Source organism: Pundamilia nyererei, unplaced genomic scaffold (genome assembly GCF_000239375.1).
Source record: "Pundamilia nyererei isolate P.nyererei 1_Seehausen unplaced genomic scaffold, PunNye1.0 scaffold00060, whole genome shotgun sequence".
NCBI lineage: Eukaryota > Metazoa > Chordata > Actinopteri > Cichliformes > Cichlidae > Pundamilia > Pundamilia nyererei.
The window spans coordinates 418,955-442,933 of NW_005187461.1; the positions used below are offsets into that span (position 1 = coordinate 418,955).

Sequence of the window (23,979 nt, forward strand, 5' to 3'; positions counted from 1 at the left end):
AAAAACTCGATATATCGCCCAGCCCTACTTTAAAGTGTAACTCATGTAACTGCATCCCTACAGGATGTGAGCTGGAATAATCAGCATCAGCGAGATGTTCTTTCCTGCAGAGCAGATGTTAAATCTCAGAGATCCCAGTCCAGTTGTGTAGTAGACACATCGGAAGACACAATCCAACCGCGCTCTGCCTCCTCTTCCTCCTCCTGCTCCACTGAAAACATGCCAGCAGTCTTCGCTTAAAGAAACTTCTTCTCACACCGACTCGTCGTTACTACTCATCTTTGTTTCTCACAGGCCGACATCGAGCAGCATCACGAAACACCATCAAGCCGTTTAGTTTGGCAAAGTACTGTTTTCTGAGAAATACACACAGGAGATCAGCCGCTTTACCAAAGCAGCTGATATCGACATCATCTGTGATATTACAAGAACCATGACAGTGACTTCCCAGAAGAGCAACTTTTTACTCAAGATGAAACTCCAAAATGACGTCAACAACTTCATTACTGATGCGTATCACCACAACAGTATTTTGCAGGAAGCAGCTTCTTCGTCGCTCACACTCACTCGTTAACTAGCCAAAAATAACTGATACATAATGCAGAATGTTATTATATGGTTCTCTATTATCCTTTTACCCTTTGTGTTTGTGTTGCCTCATTTTTCTTCTCTATATGTAACATCGGCACCGAGTCAACACGTACGATCGTTATCTTCGTCTAACCTACGTCGGGGGTCGGCACATTGTGTATTCAAAGCAATCTAACCACCAAAACACTGCGGTCTGTAAGTCACAGCTGACATTTGTTTGTGTTTAGGTGCTGCGATGGGAAACGATGACGTCAGCGTGCTTCATGTACTGTCAGGGCGGTTAACAGCCCAACCTGAAAACAAACAATTCTCATTTCCCCTTCAACAGTCTGATCGCTGCTTGAGGTCATGAGCAACAATAGTTTTAAAGGGCACTCCAACAGCGATAAAGCTTTTATTATAAATCAAATGTTGCGGTGAATGCTATCAAACGTAAAAAACAAACAAACTCGTATTTCCTCAGAGTATTTCTGTTTTTAACTGACATGCAAATGCAACAAAACCACAGTGCGCCTTGTGAGTCCAGCTGTTATAAAACCCACACACTTACCGGCAGCTGATACGTCACGTGCAAAACAGAACAAACTGGGACATAGGTGGAGTTTTTACGTGATGACACGGCCTGCTCGCTCTAAAAACGTTAGAAACAAAGCGATGCAATTGTGAAACTGCGGGGATCATTTCTCAACTTTAATTATTTGATTCTGTTTGAGGGCCAGATAAGATGATGGGTAATTTCACAGAATTTCCCTGAGATCTACCGAATCAGTTTCAGTGGTAACAGGTAGCTGACACACAGCTTGTGTGAACTGAGGCAGCCAGACGACAACAATCAAACTAACACATGTGGGCTGATTTTCTTGTGTAACTTTAAAGAGTAAAATAATGCCTTTATTAGTTGCACAATTTCACAATTACATAATCTTTGGAAACTGGTGGCAGCATTTGGAAATTTTCCAAATTAACGTTGGGAAACTGCATATTTGGACAGTCTTCATTATATGGAAAAGACTTGTGAAAAACACGTCTCTCTGTTCTGTTTCTGTTAAACATGTAACTTTGCCAGTTTAGTGTAAGCAACTCAATAATTCCAAGTAAAATATACCCACAAGTTTACTCTTCGGGTTTATATTTGACCCTGTCTACCGTGGTGTCGCTTTCTATCCAAAACAACATCAGCAAACCAAAAACTGCCCGTAAAAAGAGGCAAAGGACGCATGCAGACAAGTAACTGCAGCAACTGTTAAGCTTTGGACGCTGTTAGGAGACAGCTGAGATGAACTTCTTCAAAACAGAAATGTACTAAGAATGAGCATGATACCATCAAGAAATCAACTTCACAGACCACAAAATGAAATGCGTCACATTTCCAGAGAAGTTACAGCGGAAAAAGTCAAAAATTGAAGCCCCCCCCCCCCAGGTCTGACTGCCTGCCAGAACTTAACCTGATTCACTTTCTCAGCCATTCTGACAGGAAACTTTTCCCTCCCCCTTCTGTCTCGGCTCCTCCTTCGCTGCAGTGGGCGTGCTGAGGGAACACAGAGCATGCAGATGTTGATGTTCCACAACGAAAGCTGTGCCCACATCCGCTCTGAACCGAGTCTCCCGCAGTCTACAGCAGGCTGTTCACACTTAACAGTAACACAGCAGGCAGTACTCCTTCTCGCCACTGGAGCTCGCAGATCAAGAACGGAGTTTAAACTTGGAGTCCGTAAATTTTAGTGTGAAACACACGCAGAAAGTCGCATATTTAAATGAAATTAGAGAAACAGGTGTAACTTGACTCGTGACTCTGATTTATGGCTTTTCATACATTATAAGGAGCTTTTTCAACATTTCTCAGCGTGACTCCTTTCTCGTGTCCTGCAGAGTCAAATTTCCTCTGAAACATTTGAGTAAGCAGCTCCTGATACCTGCTCTTATAGCAACCTGACGCATTCACAGGCTGTGAAGCAGCCTAATAACAGGTCTGTCTCACTCAGGCGGCGGGCAAATGCTGAGTGATTTTTACAGAAGTGTGCTCCATCATTAGCCTGCTCGTTGAAATTACTCCGAGAAATCAAGGATTGTTCAATTTAAACGGCCAGGACCAAGCGCTCTCTCGCTGCCTCACACACATACATGTCGACAGGAAGAGGGGAAGCAAGAGTGGCCCACTCTTCTTTAAGGAAATCTCTAAAATTGAATTCAAATCCCACCGACTGATGAAAAGTCTTGCTAATCATGCTTTTAGGTGATGCAACAGACACACTTTGCTCAAACTACACCGAAACGATCCAATGCAGACGTGCAGCAGCTACAAGCTGTTTCCTACTCAGGACTGGAATTCACCATATAGTGGCGACGTCATTCGATACATTGAGGCAACCTCTGGCGACGCGTCCACATAAAACGGTTACATTTGGTCTTTCTGGACTGTCTCCAAACGCCCAGCGCGCATTTCTCCTCCACTTGTCGCGTGAAATGACAGCTGTTTTTGCACCCACTCTACTATGAGTAACGACAGCACGCATACAAACAGCGGGGGCGCGCGCACGGTGCGCGAGACACAAACACAGAATGGAGACAAAAACGGCGAGCGTGTAACACACATAACTGCGTCTCACCTGTTTTGAGTCGTTTGCGTCTCTCGGCTGCAGCACCACCGCGCTGTTTCGTAGTAAATACGGCGGACGAGCTTTAAACCAGCGTGTAGAAGTTGTTTACAAAGTTTCACCGTGAATTCCGACACTCTGATTGGTCTGAGTAAAGTTTAGTCAACGCCCCAAACCTCGGTCACCGGGCCGAGTGTCAAACTTGTTTCCCGGACTCGCTGCATTCATGTAACACAGGCAAGGAGGCGAACGAGAACACTACGCTGTAAACGTGAAGTTTAATATGAAACGTGGAGGCGATCGCAGCAGATTGCCCACTTATATTTGCTTTGATTTCAGTTCAGTTGTATTTACACAGCGCCAAATCACAACAACAGTCGCCACAATGTGCTTTATATTGTAAGGTAGACCTACAATAATAGATACAGAGAAACACCCAACAATCATACGACCCCCTATGAGCAGCACTTTGGCGACAGCTGGAAAGAAAAACTCCCTTTTAACAGGAAGAAACCTCCAGCAGAACCAGGCTCACAAATATGAACATACACACTTCAGTTCTTTAAGCCGTTGATATTGACGACCCTTGTGTGGTATTAAATGTCCGTATTTATTATGAATATTTATTTATTTATTTTAATTATGGTAGTTTTTATTTTAATGGAGAGAGACAGAATATCAAAAATCCAGAAAAAAATTACATGACAGTTATACATTTATTTGCATGGGTGAAATACTGTAATACTGTGCTCAGAATCAGTATCTTCCATTCCAACCTTCATTTCAGCCACCATGGGCAACACCAAAGAGCTGTCAAAGGAGGTCAGACTTGCACAAGGCTGGAATGGGCTACAAAGCCATCGGAAAGAAGCTCGGTGACAAGGTGACAACTACTGGTGCATTTACTACTTTGCTGCAAGAAATATAAATGACCCATCAGTCACTCTCAGTCTGGAGCTCCTTTCATTTCTTGCTGCATGAAGCAATGATGATCATGAGAATAGTGGTGGATTAGCCCAAAACTTCATGGAGGAGCTTGCTATTGATCTGCAGGCAGCTGGGACTGCAGTCACCAAAAACACCATTGATAACACACTGCGCTGTAATGGCAGCCCCGAGGCCCATCTGCTCTAAAAGGCACATGTACCGGCCCGTCTTAAGTTTAGAAATGAGCATCTAATCATTCAAAGCATGACTGGGACAAAGTGCTGTGGTCACATGAAAACAAAATCAAGCTCTATCTGCCATGTTTGGAGGAAGAGGAAGGCTGTACATGGCCAAATGACACCATCTCCAGAGTATGGAGGCGGAAACAGGAAAAGGGTGCAGGATAGCTTCATGGCATTGAGGGGATCATGGACCGGGTCATGTACCGTAGACTCTTAGATAAGTTATTTACATTACAGCCTCACAAGTGATTTATTACATGTGTGATGCACCTAAAAACCCAAAATAAGTAGTTGCAGGGGGCAGCATTTAGAAGCACTGCTTTAGTGTTACTGCCCTAAGAAAAGTAGACAAAAGTGGAAACGTTGCCCCGAGGCAATGAACCAAAAATGTTATTTTAGTAAATAAATGAAATTAATGATTTTACAAACAAATACACTTCAGATACATTTCACATGTTCATGTGTATTTTTTAAAATATAGATTTTCCACTTAAGCAGATTTAAAAATAAAGTTGGCCGTGACTCTGAACTTGATAAGGTGAAGAAAATGGATGTGTCCCATGCAGATGTGGTTCTGGAAAGGACTGTCCAACCCTTAGGTCAAAGGTCAAACATGGATTTTACTGAATAGCGATCTTCCCTGTGTGTATTTAATTACACATGTTGTTGGTGCTGTTGCTCCAGTGAATAAGGCAAGTTGTTAAAGTGCTTTAATTGCTAAGGTAGAGTAGAAAAGGGCCAGAGAAAGAACCAGTCCATTCACAATTTACCAGCCATATATGGGCAAATAAAATATTTAAGGAACAGTGCAATAAGCAGACACGCTGTGTGTTCCCTGAAGGCAACAGCATTCTACAGAGGGTTAAAAAGTGCTTGTTCATTCAAACAGAGAAATAAAAATAAGAATATCTTGGCAACGTTTCTGTTATTTTCATGGTTCGAACCTTATGGCACTGCCATCAACGTCCTGCTGTTTGTGCACCAACCGTGTATCACAAACAAATATTTCATTAGCTTACAAGATGCTCAGCGCAGCCACAGTAATAAGAGAACTGCGTCATCTTAGGTTCCAGTTGTGCAATTTACTAGAATTTCTTTTGAAATGATCAGTAAAACTGGTAAAATTGTCTGTCATCTAAAAAAGTTTGTGCTGTTGGAAGTAAACTGTTTATCACGACCACATTTTTCTGCTAGGATAAAATCACGAAGCGATGATTTCAAAGTACACAAAATACATATTTTGTATTACTAAACTAAACTAAACTAAACTAAACTAAACTATCGCTTCTATTCCTTCATTATCTTCACCATATATTACTTTCACAGACTGGTTGAATGTGCTGAATCCTGAGGCAGTAAATCCATAGATGAGCTTGAGTCCCACGACAATAACCTTTGCATATAAAATATTATGACCATTAAAAAAAATGACATTCTGCAAAATGTGTGCTTTTCCTTGACTGCTGTTTTGCTGGCAGTTAGAGCCCAGAGCCTACATTCATGCCTCAACGTTTTATAATTAACATGCATGTCTGTGGACTTCAGGAGAAACCCTGAGCATCTAAACGTACACAGGGCGTGTACATGCTAACGCCACGCAGAAGCTTCCCAGCTGCTTTGGACACAGAACCGTCTTCCTGTAGGCGACCATGCTAACCACTGCACCGCACTCTTGGCTGGTTTCAAAGGCCAAAGCTTTCAATTTTTGAAAGCCTTTATGTTGTGCTTGTATTCACAGGTAACCAGATAAAACCTATTTAACAACCTTGTCAAGCTAAAGCAGGAGGAAGTCCATACAGATACACAGTGCATAGTGTCAGTTCAGTTCAGGTGCTTTTAGTGATCACACAAACATCCCAGCAGCAGATGAGCAGGTAATATAGTAAATGCTATACAGCACAAGCTCACAGACACACAGAGGGATCTTTGCACAACGATTCTCACCTCACTCGAACCTGATGAACTTGATCTCATTCGACAGCGTGTCACCATCACTACATCACATGTGAAGCTGTGGTGTGAAAAACCTTATCTGTGTGCCTGCCCACTCATCGCACGGATGGAGACTTAATGAGAACATTCATAAACATTAGAATTGCTACAGATAAATAAATTCCTCTGATCATACTGATCCTGGACGCACGAGGCGAGTTTTACACGCTGCTGGAAAAATATCAAAGACAAAACAACAAAATGCGATCTTGGTCAGCAACTGTTAACAAGAGAAGGAACGAATGAATACAAAAACTGCTAATCACATTCAGTGAGGCTTAATCCTCCTGCCAATATGAACATCAGCTTATAGCGAGTTACGTGATCGATCGCCTCTTTAGTTTATGACTTCTTATCTGCTCATACAGCCAGCAGAATGCAAATGTTTATTAAATCAGCGAGCCCTTTTAGTTTTGAACAAACATTAAGAAAATGGTTTATGTTTTCCATTACTGATCCTTATGGGCGTATGACATCAACGCTGCGATAACAATGTAATGAGAATTTATGTGCATACGTCGAGTCTTTGAACGTGGCTGCACAGACTTATCGAGCTCAGGACGCCCACCGCTCTCCGTTTGTTTCAGTGTATTTCTCGAACCTCACAGAAGGCTCTGATTAATGAATATGAATTTCTACCTTGGTGGGCTCGCATAATAAGTGTGTTACAGACGAAGCATGGCCCGGCTTTGATAAGATGAAGTAATATTCTTGAAGATAAGCGCGAGTGAAGAAAAAGGCAATTCTTTACAGACGTCATATTCCTCATTTTAACTGGAAAATACAGAAATATGCCAAACAAGGGAAGTGTTGTGTTTAAAATCACATATAAAGCTTTTCATGACATTTCACACACGCATCCTCACATACCTCATACAATTTTTTGTCACAGTTTAGGAGTATTAAATATTTTATTCTAAATGCTGATTACAGGAAATAAGATCATTTATGGAAATGAATACTTTGGCTCGTGATCATTTCTGATAAAACAGTTCTGCAGATGAAAAGCTGCTGAAATGATGTGTTTCATGGCTATATCCTGCTGTTCTGCTGATGTGTGTTCAGAAATGAAGGTCGGACGAACCAGCAAAAGCAAACGCAAAGAATAAATACGCTGTAAATATACTGAACTAGTGAGGACAGGTTTTACTAATCAAAATCTATATCCTTTTCAAATGTGCTTTATTGTTGTTCAGCAGAGGCCGTAGTGATTGTGGACAATTTCATCATGTACCAGCTCCGCAGGGCTTAATCCCACCTAGAGAGGTGGTTGCAAGATGGCAAGCACATTCTTTGATTGCACTGTTTTCAGGGCCATTCAGCTCCTCTGGGTGAAGCACAAAGTGAAGCAGGTGGACAGCAGCATGGTGTCCTGGATTACAGGCTATTTAATTGACAGAAAGTGCTGTTTGGCCTCCTCCAGAGCATTGTGGTGGAAATGCTGCAGAATAAAAAGGAGTCTCACAGGGAATCGCACATTTCAGCTTTCATTTTCACTCTCTCCACAGTAGGCTTCAGATTCACTTCAAGCCAGTGTCATCTCCAGAGTTTCTTTTGATGACTCTTTTGTTGTAAGATGTGCCATACAGGGGAAAAAAAGTAAATCCTGCATGAAATGAAAATTGGAACTAGCGCTGGACACACATCGGGACAATGGGCACGTTGAATCCACTCCTCCTTCAGTTACAAAGTGTTTGCAGGGGTTGGTACTAATAATAGTGCAGCATTTCAAAGCTTCATGTCATCAAAATAATAATTAAAAAGTAAATGTGATCCGGGAGATATCCACTCGCACTCACCTTTGCCTGATATGCTGTTCTGTTGTTTTCTACCAAAACATCTGCTACTGGTAAGGACTGGATTCTACTTTGGATGATCAGGTTCTACATCAGTGCAGTTCTACAGTATCTCACATGGGAACTATGACAACAGGCTCGCTTGTACTTACCATCTACTTTATAGAACCTGTAGGAACAAGCTGTTGGTGAGAATCCTTGTTGAACAGTGAAAACTGTTGGTCGAGGCCTTTGGAAGCATTATAATACAGAAGTGCACTGCACTGCAGGCAGGCTACTGATGGAACCAGCTCAGAATGCAGACTGGTGCTGGTTTGCTGAAATACTAAGCAGTGACCCTGACACAGATTGTTTGGGTGGAAGCAAATGTTGTTCCCAAACCTGTATATGTCATTCAGCATTAGTACACAGCAAATTCAAAAGTGTTAAATTTTTTGGTGTTAATAGTCTTCTTGCAAAAGTAGAGTTAATTTTACTCTAAGCAGAGTCACATTCTTTTAATGTAAGTCTGAGGTGTAAAATGATAGTGTGGCCCCCAGATTGTGGAACTCTCTCCCTTTGAGCCTGAGATCTGTGGACTCAGTGGTCACTTTTAAAAAACAGCTAAAAACCCATCTTTTTAAACTTGCTTTTAGTTGATTTTTATTTTTAGGTTTTAGCTTCTGTGAAGCACTTTGTGATTTTTATCGTGAAAGGTGCTATATAAATAAAGTTTTACTTACTTACTTACTTACTTAAAACCGAGTGTTAAAAATGAGTGTTTCTCTGTCAAATCTGGAGGTGTTACAATGGAAACATTAACTCTTGACCTCTTAACTCTGAACTCCTAGAGGGGCTATGACACCAATAGAGTAAATTCACAGACTCCGCCCCCAACACGGCTCCAATCGAAGCTGAAGTGAAGCCGTTTCAGAACATTTTGCTCTACATATTTGAGTTGTTTGCCATGCTTGGTAAGTCATTTTTTCAAAGATTGTTTCAATTATTATTATGAGCTTTTACTTCTGTGGCTCTTTGGAGTTGAGACAAAGCTGTGTGAAAGGCATTAGCCATGTTGCTCGCTGATAGCATAATATTCTGTTTTAGCTAGCTGAAAGGTATTGTTTGCGGGCAAATACCACAGCCTTGAAAAAAGCTTGCATGTGAATTTTCAGTCAAACTTTTGGTCAAATACGCCTAAAACAATGTCTACAATGTGAAATGTTGGTATAATGGTGCTACTTGAAGCCTGAAAACGATCGCCCATAAAAATAAAAAAAACCCAAAAAAACACGAGCAAACTGTTACTGGTAACAGTAACAGTTACTTGGTAACAGATGACTGGAGGCGATAACCAGCCCTCAGACACTCTGAGGGCTTAAGATTATTATCTTGTATGGAAGGTGTTATCAAAATGAGAAGTTCTATGTCTGTTTATAGCTATTAAAGATGTACAAGATGTACAACTAACTGTGACTAATGTCTGGAACCTATTTTAATCTGTCATTGACGCCGTGGGAGGCCGTGTACCCCACTGCTGCTTCATAAGTGTCCACAACATGTATTTTGGTCAGAAGACATATGTTGATGTTTTCTCCGGGCTGTTAATAAACTCAACGGCTGATTGCACTTTTTTGGGGCCTCCGTGGTTTGTGACACTGCTCTACATTGATCGATTTCGCGACAAGTCCGACTTTGCTAAGCTACGAAGCCGCAGCGCTTGATGGATTGTTGGAACATTACGGCTAGTCAGGAGCCTCGCGGAGTAATCTGGGTCCTAAACTCCCCCGGTTCAGGTCCCAAAGTCAAACGAAGAGTTAAAAACTGTCTAATTTCTTTCATCTTTAATAAAATGATCAGCGTTGCTGCTTTACCAGGTGTAACAATTAAGTTTAACATCCAGGCATCCATGAAAACAGAATTTATTACAATTAACGGAGTTAGAAGTTAGCAGGAAGTTAGCTCGCTAGCTTCCACCTAAACATGATAGCTGTGTCCCAAAACGTCGGCTGCATCCTTCGGAGGACCCGGCCTTCGCGGTCTACGTGGGCCGGGTCCTTCGAAGGCCGAGACAGCCGGAAGAGCGAGGCTGTGAAATGGGACGGTTTAGCCTACAGATTTGCGTCACCGCTGTCTCAGTGGAGTTTAATAAACTCAGCCGTCTGCTTCTTGCTACTAAAATATAACAGGACACTGGTGTAAATTCTCGACCATCTCACTCTTCTCTTTAATCAGCTTTCTGTTTGATGTTTAATCAGCTGTGTGAAAATCCCGGAGGAACCCAAGCGAGCGATTAATAAAGTTTTATTTAATCTAATAACTTTAATCTCAGCCAAACCGATTTACTCAGGAACAAATAAAACACCGGAAAAATCCAAACAATAACATTTTTAAGTTATCCGAGTGACTTGTATATCATGTTTAACCTGAGTAGCGAAAGACGGCGGGGGTCTGAAACCGAGTTCGCAGCTCTCCCCAGCTCCAGTGAGCCCTCTAGCTATCGAGCGGGTGGGTAACAGACGTCTCCGAAAACGTCGGAGCACTTTTGCAAATATGCGATGTCTTGATAAACCGAGCAGATATTTGAAGTTTACACGGCTGAAAATATGTTTAAAGTTTATTTTGTGACCCAGAAAGAGTAATAAGAGTAATATTACAACTAAGTAGCTGCTGCCATTGTCGGAAACTGGAATTGGCTGGGCCGCACTATGAATTCTGACCCATCCTTCAAATCTCGGCCTGGGGCTCGGTCACTCAGGCACAGCTGGCGGCCGGCGGAGCTCATGGGCGCGTCACTGCAACTCCCCCTGGCTTCTGCTCCGTGGCTGCTGAGTGAACCCTCATCTGGGACTCTCCTCAGCTCTTACTGGAACAGTGGCGCGGCTGCCCCTCTGTTGGTCTTCCTTGGTCTCTTGTGTTCTGGGGGCCTCTGGATGTCTGGAGTTTTGATCTCCTCCATACCTGCTTCACACCCTGGAGGACGGGGCTGTGGCCCCCCCACACTCCCTAGCAGATCGTTACATGGAGAAACCTTTGGAATACAAGCATGCTGATCCACACAGGTATGCACACAGGTGTACACACGGGTGTTCACTGCTCGTAGACCCAAATTACACCTTTCTTGGCTGCTACTTCGAAGCACATCTGTCCTGCGTGCTGCACAACAACATTGAATATTTAGTATTTACTGCTGTTTACACTTAGCTAGATTAATGCGATGGTGTTGTGTTTAGTATGTTGCTTTGGTTTTTTTTGTCTTTTTTTGCTTGTTTTCTATTCTTCTCTCAACAGGTGATCCAGGAGATTTTTTTTCTCCCCCCCTTTCTCACTGTCCCTCTCCCCTTCTGTTTTTCCTTTCCTTCCTCTTTCTTTCTCCCTTTCCTATCTCTCACTCATGTCTGTCCCGTCTGTAACATCTGAAAATAAAATATAATAAATAATAAAAACAAAGATCGACCAAATGGACCAATACGGCAATGCCACGATGATCCATTTGGCAAAGTAAATCCATTGGGTATCCTTGTTGGTCTTCAGACAACAATTCTGACGGCTAAAGAACCAAATGGGACAGGCGGAAAAAAAAAAAAAATCTCAGGAAAAGGAGGACGCATAAGTCAGCTGGATTCAGAGGAGTCGCTGTGATGTCGGTCTACAAATGCGGCCTCAGGAGGATGCAGCCCATGAATAAGGACACCCCCAGTATTTACGGTCATATCCGCGCGCACATGGGGAGTTGTTTTTTCTGTAGCCTATCCCATGTAATGCTGGGTACTTATTCATTTAATAAAAACATTATATACTTATTGATTCTAAGTATAAGTATTATAGATCCAGACATTAATTTAAGAGACTACCGATCCCATTAAGTGTACGTTTTGGGACACAGCTGATATAGCATGTTCTGACTGAGAGATTTCTGAAAAATGCAAACGTACAGCTCTGCTATCACTTCCAACATAAATGAAGACAGGAAACTAAACAGCAGTGACGTTTGTAGGGTTACTGAAGCTGCTATATAGTGATGTGCTACGTGATTGCTAGCGACACAGCTATGTTAGCATAACATAAACACAGTGAAGCTGGAGGATGAACGCTAACCTTTTTCCCCTCGATAAAAGTTAACGTGAAGGTTCCTGATGGTTAGGGACAAATGCAATCACATGGCAGGATGCTGTAAACGGACCAAACTTCAGTCAGGAGAACAACTGAGATAATCCATCCACAATACGAGGTTAGTTATTAATATACTGCAACAACATGGGAATAGAGCAGCTGCAGAGGATTCAGCATTAATGTATCTTTACTTTACTTTATTTATACAGCACATTTAATAACAACAAAATGTTGGCCACAACCCAAAAAAAAAAATCAATGGTATGGAAGTGGAGGAAGCAAGAAGAATGAGTTCAGTAAAGTTTGACTTATCTGTTTTGTTTCGCTTAATGCGCCTTATGGTCCGAAAAATAAGGTGTATGATTTATAGATGGATTTAGATGAACAATGAATGGAACAGATTTTCCTATAAGAGTCAGATGAGGTTTTGCAGTTTTGTGGAAAAAAAAGGTGGATTTTTGTTAATTAAAAATCAAAAAACATTTAATAACATTAAAAAATATCTGCATAATAAATGTTCGTGCACAGGCCCCAGAACTACTCTGAATCTTAGAATTATGCACGTTCATCTGTGTTTTGCAACTACAGCCAACCAAATGTCTCAACCAGCTGTCTAATACGTGCATGCAGGTAAGTGTTTTAGTTTCATTGGAAGATATGAGAATTGAAATAAGCTGTTTTTTCACTGACATACATAATAGTATTGAAAATGAATTAAAAATAGGAGAATGCATGAAAAGGGATGATTGCTTAATTAAGCCCCACAGTTTTGATCTTTGGCTCTGACGATTCTAAGTGGATGCAGCAGTTTTTGTGAGTTTGCTTAATTATGATGCGTAATCCTCAACCCTCCTGAGGGTTCGACTGCACCACAGCAGCAATTAAATCAAAGAACTGAGAATGAGGAAATCCTTCCTTTCAGACGAAAACAAACAAAAACAAAAAAACACTGCCACCAAAAAAGAGCATATTTTATTATCGTGGTACGGGACATTTTTTAATTATTGGCAGATTTCAGACAGATGAACAGGTTTGGAGGGAATGAAACAGAACACTGTGCCTCTTATTTTTGTATACCTTCCTCGTGGTTGTACACATTTCTCCTGTCTGCCATTTATAATTTATTCCAACATATATTGGTGTAGGTCAACCACAATTTTTTTGTACATGTACAATGACAATAAAGGCCTATTCTATTCTATTCTATTCTAATCGATGAGCAGTCCTTAGACTATCAGGTGTGAGGGCTCTTTAATACGTGCGTTCATATTTTTTCTGTGAAGAAAAGCATTAAAATGCACCATCAATCATAAATACAATAAAAGAGAGGTAAATAACGACACCTGTGCTGTTTTTTCAGTCTAATTAGTAATTCATGTGTACTTTAACAGATCATATGGGGAGTTCCTAGTGAAAAGCTGCGTTTGACAGCAGCAGTAACCCCGACTCCTCCTCTAACGCTCCAATCAGCGCTCGTTTACGAGGAGCTGCACTTGCCGTCTGTTGTTCTGATGGCGCCTTCGTCTCGTTCTGGTTGCAGATTTGTGAAAAAGTGGAATCATCGTGTTGGCACTGTTACAGCACATTTAGCAGCTCTGGTTTTGTTATAGTCGGATCCTGGTGTCTGTAAATCAGACTTCACTTGGCATCTGGGTTTGGCTGCACAACACCGGATGTCGCCGAGCAGGAACTTGTTTTCGTGTAGTCATTCTCAGGTGCAAACAAATTTTGTTAACCAAAAGGATGCTGTTTCGTGGCCATTACTGGAATCTCGCCACACATTAATCACTTTATCCTACTTCTATGTCTAAATAATGGGAGGCGTGGTCACCATTTAGGCATAAAGGTCATAGGTCAGGTGGGTGGAAATGAGAAAACAAAAACAAACAAAAACCAAATAACTGTACCCTCTTCTGGTTGGTGGCTTTTTGTCTGAGGCTCCCATTTAGATGCCCTGGGAGTGCTAGTGGGCTAATTAGCACCGTGCCAAGTGCTTAATCCCCATCGAAGTCATTAGTCTGGGAAACAAACTGTGGTGCTGAGATTGAAGGTAATTAAGAGCGATCCCTGACACACAGGCTGAGTGTTATTCTTCTAAGCTCAGCCTAGTGTCAAAGGAGCTCTTGAGTTTTCATTCTGCAGCTTTGAATATTCTCTGCAGAAGGCGAAATATACTGTAGAGTTGATCTTTTCTTCTTCTACAATATTTCTTTCATTTCTTCTTGCTTTTTTCACCCTCATTGCAGTCGTTCTTGACATTTGAGCGCCTGGATAGTCAGCCACGAGCATGCACATGTGTTACCTCAAACATCAGACATCTTAACACGCCTGTGTGAAATTTATTATTCAAAATGTAAACAGAGACTGGAAACCCCCGCCTTATGTAATTCTAGACATTGTTATGTTATCATGTTATAATGACCCTGTGATGATCCCTGGATCCTAGACTGCCTTGTCTTCAATCTGACCTCTTGAGAGATTTGTGCTTAGGACATCATTACGGTGGCTAATTGTCCCATTCTTTTTGAAACATGCAGTTTTTAGAGATTTGTTGCAGCATCAACTGAAAGTCAAGGACCAGAAAAATATTTTTTGGGGAAAAAAAAGTCTAATTCACTACCAGCAGGTGGAAGAAGAGGACACAGAGAGATGGAGAAGTCCTTGTGGCACAATGCTTCACTCACAGTTAGCACAGAGGACTTGGAAGATCAAATGGAAACCGTTCCTATATTTACTTGCTCCCCTTATTATTGTCTTTCGCAGACAAGCTGTCTTGCAGCCTGCATGGCTACGTAACCGTGTGAGTCAGACATAAACACATGCAAATGAGATATACAGGGAAAAAGAGACCCATTAAGGCAAACTGCAACACGCAGATATTCACAGGTAGCAGGAGGCTGATATGCTGATATGTCTCCCAGATGTAAGCCTCCTTTAAACCAGGTCGACATGATGTCGCCTTTTCAAAGGTGGGTTTATTTCAGTAAACATAGTCCTTTATCTCATCAGGGGTTCCAGTGTGACAGCAAAACTCAGGTGTATTCAGACCACCCACTGAGCCATCTGGGCTTCAAGGATTCACACGTTACATCCTTGACTCCTCACAGGAGGAGGAGGGAACAGAAGGAGCACAGGCAGGGAGGCGGAGCTGCGTAACTCCTGTCTCATTAGTTGCCCTGTCATCACTTGACTTAGTAGGACAAAGCACATAACCTGAGTTAAGAGCTGACAGTAAATATAAAACATCACACTGAGCCCTGGGCTGCAAATGAAAATATGACATTAATTTTGTGTGTAGTGGACGCTGACAGTTAGAGCAGTTGACATTGTTCTCATAGAGCGTAAGAAGTTGTTAAAGGTAATATCGTATATTATTAGAGACACTATAAGGAAATTTACAGGATATTTTCAGAATCACACGGTTTATATTTAGCATTTAGAAACATTTAGAAATATTTAAAAACAAAAAATGAGACTTTATTTTGAAATAAGACAATAACATTTTGAGGCAACCTGATCCTGATCATGGCCTCAGATCATAAGACCAATAACGTCATCAGAGATACAGAATTAGCTGAATATGATGTTTAGTGTTTGAGCGTCTCAAACACTTCCTGAGGATATCCCAGCTAAGGAGAAATACCTCATTCTGCAGAGACGAGCTATGCATTCTGCATCCATGTTCACAAGGATTCACACAGCAACAGAGCACCTACTGCATCAGCTGTAAACAGCTGTTAACACTTAACAAGTATCGCCTTCTTTGTCTTCAGGACTCACTGATCCATTGTTACCTGATGTAGTTTTGGTGCCACATCCAGTTTGAATGCAACAAGGTTAGAAGGGTGGTTGTGATATTAACCACCCCTAGTTTATATTTACCAGTGATTGGAGAGAAGTTGAGCGGAGACGCCTGTGGACTTTCCTCCACTGTCACCTGACCTATACTGAACATTTATGGGGGCTGTGAAAGAAACATTGCTGACATTACAAGAAGCTCTTGGAACATTGTGACATTATGCAGGAATGACATAAGTAATCTCATGGTGCGTGCCAGCTCATTAAACACTGTGTATAATGCCTAAATGGCACCAAGTCACAGAAATATGGACATTTTTAGAGATTCTGCTTTTAAAAATGCAAATCAGAATTTTGCTCCTTGTATGTTGTTGTTTTTTTATGTGATGCAGCATGCATGAGGCAAGCCCACGGTGGCTTTCACAGCTTACCGGGTTTTCACAGGTGACCTTAAAATGAGACGAATATATTAAACATAAATGAGTATGCATGAAAATAAACAATCCTTTTAATGCAGCACAACACATCTGTCTTCCTTCTATCTTCTTCCTCTGTATTAAATATGAAAACAAATACAATAGTTGCTAATCTCTTGTTGTTCTTCTGGTCAACAGCTTTTTAAAAAATATATATTTATTGTTTCATCATTAAAGCAGATGCTGTGATCAGATCAATGATCCACCGGTGGAACGAAGCTCAGTGAGCGCGCAGCTTTTTCACAGCTGGCTGTTGCCAAGCCACTAGGTGGAATAATGGATCCAAACTTAGAACAATTACACTATAAAGGGCTGTAAAATCATTCACGTAATTCCAAATCACTTAACAAAAGAGTAAGTTTTTTGTTTGGATCAATAAATGTCACCAAAGCAAACACAGAATCAGCGCTGCTTTAAACAGGAGCACAGCGCTGAGACGAGATGGAACTTGAGTGACTTTAACTCTATTAGATAAATTAATTCATTTGCATTCAACGTTTGTGAGCCACGACTTGATAGAATCGCATAATAAATGGATAATATTATTTTCAGGAACTACAGCTATGAAGCAAACAAACACCAGAGCTTTTATTTTGTTTCTTAAAGCCACCTGACACTGACCACAACTCATCCAAAACTACCATTTATGAAGAGTATCAGAGAGCCACGTCTTTAAGAAAAAACTGAATCAGCAAAGACCTGATACAGAACCTGCAGCTGGCCCTTCAGTTTACTGCTCGCTGCAGCCTCGTCAGCAGCAAAGGCGAGACGCCGTTCCTGAGGACGGGAAAGTTGTGTTTCAAACTACACAAGAACTGGACCTTGATCAGTTCAATCAACTTCAAAACAAAAGTTTCAAACTGGAATCCAAATTTGGGTTGCAAAATGAGGCCAAACCAAAACTGAGAAAAAAATAAATATATATGTATATATATATATATATGTACACATTATTTCAAAGGTTTTGGAGCTATTGTGTTTACACGACGACACGCAAGGTACCAAAAACCTTCTCGGTGGAAGTAATGAGACTTGTAATGACATCTTTACAAAGGCAGCACTGTGACTGCTACTAACCAGGCGTCACGCTGTGTTTAAGGAGAGCAGATAACAAGCAGCTGATTTCAAAGATGACCAGGATTCATTGTCTTCTAAATAAAGAATAACTCATTGAGACAAAATTAGACAAGATGCCACTTCAGATGCATCGATGGCACGTTTCTGTAAATGTGAAGGTGCGTATTTTCCTACAGTGTGATAAAAACACACAGGTGAGTGACATGAAGTGGGAAACATGTTTGTCGTGCATCAAAGCTCACCCGCTTCCTGAATCTTCTGTCATCTTCTGAGGTGACAAAATCTCACCAGCTGAGCTTTTCAAGCATCCGCTGCTCAAACCTGACAAAATCTCCGCCTTTCTGGAACCATCAATAGATCCACACTGAGATTCATGTGACTGATTACACTTCCTGTCCTACATACCTGAATTCTGCCTGTTTCTCTGTGGGGTACCTTGTTAGCACTGTTCTCGTGGCTGCAGGGTCCAATTGCCAGTTCTGATTACTTGATGCTTTGTTAGGCACTGTGATTGTCACCATTATCACTTTCCTCATCAGTAAAGCTGTGGAACTGATAGTAATTGTAATTGCCCGCTTAGTGGTTGAGCATGTGCCTCTTTTGGTCCTCCCATAGCTGTCTGTTGTCTCAGATAATATGTAATTAACTGGATAATCTTTGGTGTTTAAAGCTCGTTTCAGAAATTCAAACTTCTTTGTTCCTCGCATTGAACGAAAAGAATGGATAACGCACAGGACTCCAACAGAAAGCCAAAGCGTTTGGAGTCTTAGTCATTAGCTGTGCTTACAAACAAATATTTAGTTCATAAAGAATCCCAAACCAATATGTTCTTCAAGTAAAAGTTTGGGTTTAAAGCCATTTAAATACACAGTCTGTTATCCTTTATGAAAGTTAAATATCTCCAACTTGTGTTAAAGCACCAGAGATAAAAATACAGATAAAGGATTTCACATTTTATGTCTAACACAACTCAAATCTCAAAGGGCAGGAAGAATCAGATAAAAGTAAAATGTTCTCTTGTCAGAGTAGGAACAAGTATTAAACGCTGGTAACTACGCAGGAGGATCATCTGTTCTCTGCACTGTAGCGCTCTTATGCAATATTAAACTAAGCACAGATGCTTTAAAGTCTGTTTCCTGTTAATATTAAACTTTATTCCAGTCTGAGTCACATTTTGCACAAAACAGAGTGATTTATAACAAAGAATACAAATATACTGTTTGTCCTTTTTATGATTTGACTCATTTTTCTCACATGATTGCAAGTACATTAAGGTTTCACCTTGTGATATGATAAGAATTCAGTTACTTTAAAACACCAGTATTGGATTTGAGCAAAGATCATTTGGACTGCGCCATCATTTCACGGTGGATAGCAACAGTGTGTATTTGCCCTCGGCCACTGAAAGAGTGAATAAGTGTTTAGTACTGTAAGCGTTCATGTTTCTGTTACCTCAGCAGAAGCTTAAATACTTTTAAATATGTTGACAAATTCACGAACCAGGATTGCAGAGGCACGATGAGAGGCACGGCAGTGAAAGTAGCAGCTATATTTTGAAAAAGGCATAGAAGCACATTTTCATTTAATTGTATGTTCTTATATTGCTAAGGTTTCTGAAGATGACAGTTGTATGTTTATTAAAATACAGCAGACACGTTTGCTTTTCGGCTGGGATTCACATCAACAGACTGACAGCCGTAGTTTGATCAAACTTTCCACTGAAAATGTATCAGAAAGTTTGACCAGCCTTTACCCAAATGTATTAGAATTTGGTTACAAGTAACCGACGCTCTTCCTTGTTATTAATACACCACGGCAGCCATCGCTTAGTCTCTCTTTTGTGCGATATTACTGAGCTATTACTGCTGGGCAGCATGTGTAATTTAAAATGTGCAAGTTTTCTGCAGCATTTCTGGTGCTTTTGTCAAGGCTTGTCACTCCATTGTGTACCTGTGTGTGTGTGTTTGTGTATCTACATTTTACTATACATCCACTCTGTGTATATACACACATATAGTCACTGTGTACGTGTATAAATTTAGTCTCACTTACATACATATGTGTATATTTTTACATTACAGATCCATATTTATTTTCTCAGATTTGACATTGAACTTTTTATTTTCCACACTGCCTGTGACATAGTATTTTTATTCTGTTTTATTTTAATCTATTCTATTGTTTTTTTCTTAACTTTTGCTGCTCTGTCCACTTTCTGCTGCGACCCAGCAAATTTCCCACTGGGACTGATAAAGTTTTATCTTATCTTTTCTTATTATATTTTTTAATATTATTATTATTTCACTCATTAAAACGGTTGTAAAATTGCTGTTTTGGCACGAGCCAGGTAGCATGCAGCCTGCATTGATATTTAAAACTTGCAGGTGGTGATCATGCCTACAATGGCGTTCATAGACACTATTTGCAGCTGACCTTATAAAAGACAGTTGCCAATATGAAAAAGTCAAACAGCAGGAAAATTGAGAAGAATTGTGACCATAATATCTTTCTGCAGTTTTTCTTCTTTGCAGTCTCGTGTGAAATACTGACCATCGGGATCCTTTCTGGTTACATTTAAATGCGCCAAATACTCCTTTAGTTGAACTTTGCTCAACAATAGCAAACTACAAGATGGTTTCTTTACGCATGCTTCCACCTAAGGCTCCTCCCACCACCACCACCAAAGAAAAAGAAAAAAGAAAACAAAAACTCAAAAGCTAAGAACAAAAACCACTTGGGTGTGTCGTGGAACAGACACCAAGAGGAACATCATCTCAGAAAAGTGAGTTCCTGTGATAAAACAATCGGCTTATTTTTAACCGTTTAGAAAAACTGACGTGAAAATATAACTTGCATTTGATTTGGAACGTCCTTTGAAGAGGCTACCAGGCGGCCGTCGTCAGACACAGATATGCCAAATTAGGCACTCAAAGACAAAACAGGCTTTCAAAGCCTGCAGTTAACCTGATTAGGTCTCAGTTAAAATACAAAGGCCAAAAAAAACATTGGATTAAACCATAAAACAGAGCTTTACTGTCGTGTCCTATAAAGATGAGACATACCATGGGTTGAGAAGAACACAGAGTAAGTATGGCTTCAATTACTCAGAAAAGAAGATCTTAAAAAATTATAGTAAAGCAATACTTCGTATATTCAGGGAAGTGCAAAGGATTTACAGAGCTCTACTTCTGACCAGACAATCAGTTTAGTAAAGCCACACATTCACATTCAAGTACAAATTCAAGACATAGAAAAGAAGAAAATGGTTTCAAAGTTGTGTACACCCATCCTGATTCAAACTAAGTGTTAATTTTCTATTTTAATCTTCATTAATCGTATTCTTTTTTTTGGATCTTATACTTTATCTCTATGAGAAAGTTCATCATCTACTTACCTGTTATATTAAGTAACAAAACAACAACAACAAAACAAAAACTCTTGGATCCTCTGGGATAAATCAGATCAGATCAAAACACATTTCTGCTCCCTGACAGCTTCAAACTTTCTATTGTTCTTCCTAGTTTAAGAATTGTAAAATGTTTTTACTTCTATAACTAAATAACTATTTACAATATTACTAAAAACTATTTGTGAGTTGACAGTCGTGGAGGAATATTTCAACCCATCGCCAGCTAAAAAAAAGAAGCAACAGGATAACGTGAAAGCACCTCACTACACATAAAAATGTGCATAGAGCATCCACAGTGAAAATGCTGAAAATATGGTCCCCATCAATGTAAAATGGGTTGAAATGACTGCTGTACATGTTTAAGGTTAAGCACATTTGAAATGTTTTATTAGACAGATGTGATAAGAGCAGCCGTCCCTTTCCATTATTGTCAGAGCTTTGCTTGTAAATGTCACAGGAGTTACTTTCTCACATCCTATTTTCTATTCTTCACATGTTAATCAGGGTGGTTAGCAAAAAGAAACTCACCTGTTATGATTCTAAATCAGTAAGCTTGTTTACATGCTAATGCTAACTGTACTTCAACAGAAAGCACAGATCGTAACTGATCTCAGAGCAGCAGCTTGCCGGCGTGCTACACTTCCATCAATATACCTTCAACACCAGAGGTTTACCCACATGCAGAAAGTACCAGAAAGGAGCTCCTGACATCTCAGCTTGTCCAGCCCACCTCACTGTTAGCAGGAGACAGACACACCCATGAAAAAGAAACAACGACAGTTTCTCATGAGCACGAAACAAGTAGCGCTTTCAGCAATGATGGAACCACAAAATGGTAGTAATGTAAAGGATGGACAGGCCAGGATCTTTATGAATGCACTGTCAGCCTCTCTTATATTTTACTTTATATAAATACTTTAAATAAATGTATTCTATATAGCTCCTATAGTACCAGCAACAGAAGGATCCTTTGTCTTGATGCACGCTCAATCATCCAGGTGAGAACATCCCAAAGGTTGATTCTGTTCATCTGGACGTTTTCAGTGGGAGAAACGTTTCATCATCATCAGGTGACTTCTTCAGCCTCATTGACTCCGCCCTCAAACCAGCGTTCCTCCCTGTCCAGGACGTGAACATCCTCATCATTGAAGGAGTCCACTGGCCTGCAGGAGTGAATAGACTGCAGAGTCCTGGCCTGACGAATCAGCTATCGCGTCATCCCTCTGATAGCTATCTTACAGTGCTACGTTTGGATTGGTTAAAATAATTAGAAATTACTTTGTAGCTTATTTGTTAAACAAATTGTTGTTTGTTTGTTTTGTTTTTTTACAGTACGGTGAATTATTAAAGATATCAGCCTGACTACAGAAACTGATTCAAAGCAATAGAAGAATCTAAAACCTGAAAGGACGTAAACCTAAACTAACATTACACAATTCATCAACTGGGAAATGTGTTTATGAATGTGCTGATGGAGGTCTATTATGAAAACCCCCTCGTGCCAACTGGATCAGTGACTCCAAGCCTGTGCATGCTTGATTAAATTACAGTTGTTGTTATTCAGTGGGTCAGAACACGTCCAGATTGTGACTTATTTTCAGAAAGGCTGAAAAACACTTGGGAGAAATATGAGGAGAAACACAAGAGAGATAACCTCCTACTAATTATAGCGACGACACAAACCAGACTCATATTCTCAAAGTTGGGATTCTTGATCTTCCACATTTACCACCTACATTGTTCGGACACTTTTGGCCTTAACTTTCATCAGTAGGTCAGCTGTTTGAAGCAGATATTAATCCACACACTGTACATATTACAAATTCTGCAGCACGTTAACAAAACAATGATTTTAATGCACTGAAGAAACATAAAACCTCCACTTCTCCAGCTGCAGATTCATCGCCTTGACCTGCGGTTCTGTACATGTAAAGACATTTATAACATCACCAACAACATTTGTATCCATCTTCTCTGCACTACTGAGGGTGTCAGGAGACTCCAGTAGGACACAAAAGACAACCTTCACAGATCAACTGTCGCTCATACAGATGAGTCCATTCAGATTAACATGGAATCTATAGTCTAATCTGCACATCTGTGGAGTGGATCGTGAAATGCAGAAGCAAAATGTATGGAGGATATGAAGCTTCTGTTCACATATATGATAATTAATAAATAACACTGATAGGAAGATTCTTAAGGTTTGAAAGAATCTCTTTGTTTTTAATGTGTATAAATAACATCACCTTCAGCTCGTTTAAAGATTACTCGGGTATACATCCTGTTTTCAAAAACAGAGAGTGGGTAATTGAGTTTGTTGAAGTACCCTGGTGTACAACCTACACGTGTCATATCAGACCTCCAACCCCAGCTGCAGTGAAACCAAACTCAACCAGTTCTCATCTGTTGCTGTATATTGTGTGTGTGTGTGTCCATGTATGAGGCAGAAATGGAGAGTGGGAAGTAGATAAAGCCCATGAATACATAACACTGTAATAGCAACGCAGAGATGGTTGTGAAGTAGGAATGCATTACATGCAGAGGTTCGTGGCGAGTTTCACTTTACTTTACATCACCTGCCTCATGAATTGACTAAAATCCTTTTCCATGACTGGAAGGTTTTCAACTTACATAAAATATTGTCAGAAAAAGACAAACCTGCTCTTCTAATTAGTGCTCGTAGTGCCCGAGACTTTGCACTGAACATCTGAAGCTGTTTGAACAATAGCCCAGCTTGTTTTTATGTATTTATTTCATGTTCCATTTGGAGGTTTTCTGCAGAGCGAGGCCAAGCTCGCTGCCTGTCCAATGCCTACAAATTCAAAATTAAACCATGAGAACAAATAATGAAGAAAGTAGTCTGTTAAAATGAAAGAAGTTGTGTATACAGACCCGGCCTCGTCTTTGTTCTCGTTTGCCTCTCTGTCCGACCACATAGCAGAATTAATGTGATGAGGGAACCGGACTGAGAGAACATAATGA

At 40.5% G+C, this 23,979-nt stretch overlaps 1 long non-coding RNA gene across 1 annotated transcript in view; it reads right to left on the reverse strand.

Annotated features, from left to right (window-relative positions):
• Positions 1–3,312, reverse strand: part of LOC102210639 (uncharacterized) — a 117,187-nt gene extending 113,875 nt beyond the window's left edge. Inside the window, exon 1 of the long non-coding RNA XR_311778.1 lies at positions 3,198–3,312. This is a non-coding gene — a long non-coding RNA (uncharacterized LOC102210639). The remainder of the gene's footprint in view (positions 1–3,197) is intronic.
• Positions 3,313–23,979: the final 20,667 nt, after the last annotated feature.